We start from the raw sequence: 5797 nt of genomic DNA on the forward strand, positions 1-5797 counted from the left end.
ATATTTATGCAAAGATATTGTCTAACAAAAATGTAAAAATGAAAGTATGCACTTTTACAATTTATTAACCTAGATACATTCTTATTTGATAAACTATGTACCCTAAATATAATAAGTACTAAATAAATCATTTATTAAATATAATTAAAAATAAAATAAAAATTAATATAAACGAATTGAAAAATACATAATTAAATATTTAAAATATCATTTATTAATATTAATTACATAAAATTCTTACCCATAAGTCATTTCAAGTGAAAAACCAAACTAAATAAACATTAAGATACGATGATTAGATTATTGAATCAAAATGCAGAGTTGATATGAAGAATTATTGGCTGGAATTTGCAGCGTATTGGTAATCAACACCAAAATTTGTTTGCCCCTGCACGAGTTCGACCCCAGCCAACAGAAAGTGATGAGCAGAAAAATGGCGGTGCTTCCTGGTACCCCAAATCTTTTAGACCCTTTTACTCTGCTTGGCGTGGAGTTAAGAGCTTTCTTTTAGACCCTTTTACTCTGCTTGGCGTGGAGTTAAGAGCTTTTTAATTCTTTTTTTCAGAGTCGAGAGATTTCAAATTCTTGATTTGCAGCATTTGGAGTCCAAGCACTCTTGAGTCTATTCTTTCTCATTTTGTTTGGTTTGTTCTCTATCAAGACTTCAGTATCGGGAAACACCCAGTCTACTTAGAAGAAGATTATCAATCATTTTTAAAGTTTTCTTTAGGTATTATTCTATCTATGTTCTATTGAGGATGATGTGAAACTGGTTTGAAGTATGAATGATATGAATGAGAATGAGTTACTCCTTTCAATCTATTGTTAATATGAGGATAATGTAAATTATTATGTTTTTTAATATGATGGTGGTAGAGTATTTTAAAGTAAATATAAAATCTATATATTGATCTTGTTGTAAGTGATGATTAAATATTAAAAATCTTGATCAACCAACCTAAATCAAAACAGTTACACATGAACATAATATATATCTAAATCTAAGAAACCTTTTTAAGAAATACACAACTACTCCATATTTTATCAAGTCAATGATTAGATTACAAAATCCTTGCTTAGTTCTATAAAATTCTGACCCAACACCAAAAGCATAACAATGCATCTTGAGTGGACACTAAGCAACATATTAAATCTAGAGAATGTCAGTCAACTCTGAGTGTTTAACACTTTAAAACCTAAAAATCAAAGTTTAGTGTGTCTGATTTAAACTGTCAACTTGAAACCACCATGACAGTTATAAGCTCAATTTCCGACAAAAGCATAATAACTTATAAAAGACAAGGAGGAGTTAGAGCCTATCCCACAATTGACATATTACCCTAACACTAATCACATGAAAATAACATTCAAAGCAGAGCCAAGAAAACACAAACAACTCACAACTTAATATTGGCTTGTTGCATGAGTTGGACTCGCCAGAGAGGAAGCAGAGTGCAAGATGAAAGGCGGTACTTTCTACTACCCCACCACCTTTTCAATAATTTAGAAAACATAAAAGCAATCTTAACATCTACGCTATTCACAACATTCACACTATTTATAACTTTGCTTCATTAAGTTTTCGTGATTTTGTTTTCACCATTGATGAGCAAGTTTGGAGGATTTTCTTCAGTCAAATCAGTGCTAACTTCATCTCGTTTCAAGATTTAATGGTATTTCTTAGAATCTGTGTCATTATCGCGTACTTCTCTGCTGGGGGTTATTGTGTATATTTAATGGCATGTCTATAAGTATTTGGAAGGATTGCCCACTTGCTTATAAAAATGAAATCTCGTCTCATTAGGAATTGGTTGAAGACGTTTCAAAGCTTTGTATAAGGCATTAAAGATTCTTAAGAGTTATTTGGCAATTGGTATCTATGGAGATTATTTTAAAGAGGCAATAGCTCTCTTTTGTTTGTTACGAGATTCTCAGTAATGAAGTCGATTTACATATGTCCTTTTAACAATTTTATATTAATGAATTATGAAGATCTCTTCTTTACTCTTTAAAAAAAATTAAAAAATTTCCATATTAATTTATAAAAAAAATATGTTTTCAAGAAATTAAATAATAAAATCTTATTTTTGAGCTTGGCTCTTTGACTTCAAAAAAGGCTTTTTGTTGTTTAATTCAGGTAGTAGTTAAATCATCTATTCAGTATTTAATCTAATCATATAGTATTTAGATGCTCTTGGAGTAAAATGATGAGTCATGCTAGGCCTGCTAATTGGCTTTTGAGGGCTTATCCTCCTAGGGATGGTGATAAAAGTCATGTGTGGATGTCGTCAAATAGGGGATGGATCAAGATCAACTTTGATGGGGCATCTAGGGGGAATCTCGACATCTCCGCAGCAGGGGTCATTGCTCAAGATGAGAAAGGTAGTATTTTAGCACTTGGAGCAAAGAGATTGGTGGATGACACTAATAATGAAGCTGAGTGTCAGGCGGCAATTGAAGCAATTCTTATGGCGAAAAAATTGGAGGTGAAAAAACTACACCTTGAAGGGGACTCCCAAGTAGTGGTGAATGACATCGCTAGGGGTAGGATGGATGCTTGGCACTTGGATATATCAGAAGAATATATGACCTCAATGGGTTCGAGGATTTTAAAGTATCGCATGTACTAAGGGAAGTGAATGCAGAAGCTAATGTGCTCTTGAATGTAGGTGCAAATGATTCCTTGGCTGAACATTTTAATTTCTTTGAAGACTTAAGGGATTTGGATCCCTTAGAATTTGTATGAAGGAGCTTTGAATATGAAAGGGGAACCTGAGAAGTTGTGATGAGCTATGCGTGAACCATTTTAGATATGCATGTTGAGGGGTGGAGAAGGCTCACGTGGACTAAGTACACCGCAATGGCAGCATAGGTGCAATGGTGACAGTGAATGGAACTTTGGATTTGTTGGCGATGTGTGGTGTGAGGTGGTGTGTGTGGTGTAATAAATGGATGGGGTGGCAACGGGCTGTGTCATTATGGTCCTCGTTTATTTTGGCATTGCACAAAGGATTGCAATTTCCCTTGTGAGCGTTGTTTTTTGGTTGTGTAGTAGGGGAACAATGGAAGCAAATTTCTCACTGCTCACTCTGGGCCAAATGCCTGCCTTTCGAGGCTCTATTTCAAGTCATCATCTGAAGAATGTTTCTAGGGTGGATGAGGAAGAATTTTGGGTGGTTGTTCGTTTGATGTTTGGGGACGAATTCCTGGACACTGACTGTCGCCCGCGAACTAATTTGGACGTATCGTCATTGTTTGTGGCACTGGCGCTGATGGTGGGAAGTTCAAGGGAGGAGGTGTCGCGGGTGGCGTCTCTAGTGCTGAGACCAAAATGGTCAGGTGGCCTGGCAGAGGTGGTGGAACATGCGGAGATTGGTGTGGGTTTGCGAATGGAGCAAGGGTCGTGGAGACGCTTAGGCGGGTGGAATGATGCAGTGCAGCCTCTGGTGGTGTGGTCGGCCTCTCGCCCGGTTGAAACCTAGTTGGAGGATGCAAGGAAAGGGTGACGGGATCTGCTGGACTTTGTGCGGAAGATGGGACCGACAGAGCGGGTGAAACTGCGCGACAAGCAGACCCCGGTGAAGTCACAGGCTCCGATTGGTGAAGATGGGCGGTCATTGGTGCATCACCAAATACCACGGAAGAGCGTGAAGATCGTGGAACGTAGCGAATTGCGAGGAGGACGGTCGGGAACCACGACAAGTGTTGGGATGGCGCGGTCCAATGCAGGACTCAGTCATGCCATCCCCAACTTCTGCAAGGAGGAGGCCCTTGATTGGTTCTGGTAGGTTGGTTTCTTGAGTAGGGCGTCAGTTTTTTGGGTGGTTTTTCACTGATGTAAGGAATGTAACCTTAGTGGTAGGCATAGCTGGTGTGGATTCTGTCTCGGGTTTCATTTTGATTTTGTAGGGGCGAGACCCCATATAGTCTTAAGATAGTGGAACACTGCAGAGCAGCTGAAGGCATGTAATTCTCCTTTCAAGCAATACAAATATTAAACCTGTTACCGATCAAAAAAAATGATGAGTCATGCCAACACTTGATATATATAATGAGCTAGAAGATGCACATGATATAATCTTTTAGTTGTTTAGATCGAGCTTATTGACATATATTTACAAAATCTATAAAAAATTTAATAAAACTCTTCATGCCATTACAATTTATGTTACTAATCCATCCTATTAGTCTTGATCTGGACAATTTGAGTTTTTCTTTAGTTTATTATGTCAAAGATTCAAAAACGGTGGCTAGAAAGGATTTACAAAATTCTCAAGGTGGGCGGACCCAAACAATGCACAGAGATTGTTGTCTCAATTACCAAATGGAAAACTATTTCAAAATAAAAACTATAAACTAACTACATATTTCTAATCTATAGGTAGCGATCAGGAGCTGCATGCAAACATACAAAACAAAGTTTCTCAGAGCTCACTACAAACACATGCTCACTTAGAACTATACACGGGCAATTAGGGGCGATCTCTGCTCAACTGATTAACCACACACTGACACCTACAGGGTGCTGCTGTGAAATTCTTTGCACTCAGGAGCTGCACATCTTCTCTGCTGGAGAACTCTAAACTTTGCAACCGCAGTGACTGGAGAACATTCTCTCCTTTTGTCTCCATGTCGTCCACTCAAAATTCCCCCAAATTCAAAATTCAAAAGTTCAACTACCACATTAACTTCTCTACTCAAAATTCCCCCAAATTCAAAATTCAAAAGTTCAACTACCACATTAACTTCTCTGCTTTTCACGTCAATAGCTGTTGGGATGGAGATCCCAACGTCAATCCCCTCCAGGTTGTTCTGCTGCAGTTCTCCTGATAGGTAGGTGGAGAGATACGTTGGGGGTAGACCTGCAGGCTCAGGGCAACATTAAAATTCCAACATATTAGTCCAGCGTAGTGATAATCTATATAATAACAATGAAAATATATTTTGGCTGGTCCGTGTGTTGTAACAGTGGATAGCAACAATTATCTGCTATACCAACACGGGTTCGAATCCAGCCACCAGGAAGGAGAAGAAAGAAGCATACAAGGCGGTACTCTCTAGTACCCCATCTTTTTTCCTCACCCCCGCCAAATTGAGTTTTTTGTTTCTTTTTGTATGACATATCCGAGGATTAGCTATTATTCTCAAATAATAGTAAACTTCATTAAAAGATGATGCCCTATATCAATTTATTCATGGGTTCAATTTATCCACGGTGCCCCTATACAGCAAAGGGTATGAATATCTCTTCCCTAACTCTTATGACGATACAGAAGTGAGATAATCTTGGAGCAAGAGCTTCAAGTCTATTGGTACATCATTCTTCAAGTCTATTTGGTACATCATATTTGGTAAATCAAGGCTTATATGTTGGGAAAACAGAGTTCTTATCCCGCCCTATGTATTTTCTAGGCACCATATGCCATGCCATTAATACAGTATGGAGTTAGTAAATGCAGATAAATTTACTCTACAGCGATCAGTAAATGCAAATTATTTTGAAGGTGAATATTTGATTTGGTTTGATCTTGATTTTAGTTATCAAGTGCATCACTGCTTCAACCTCTTCGTAGATTGCATAATTTGTTTCATTGTCAAATTGTTTTCTTTATGTCCCCAAAGCCTTTTAATTAAACAATCTATTTCAGTTTTAAGATAACCCTTCTTCACATATGCTATGCAAAATTTAATTTCAAATAGCAAAAAGTTTTGCAAACGAATTCCAAGAGCAGTCCTTAATCACACCTTAAAGCACATCATAACAGTAGTCGTTACAAAAGGTTGAGCCACCACGAGC

This window comes from Cryptomeria japonica, chromosome 3 (assembly GCF_030272615.1).
Source record: "Cryptomeria japonica chromosome 3, Sugi_1.0, whole genome shotgun sequence".
Classification (NCBI taxonomy): Eukaryota; Viridiplantae; Streptophyta; class Pinopsida; order Cupressales; family Cupressaceae; genus Cryptomeria; species Cryptomeria japonica.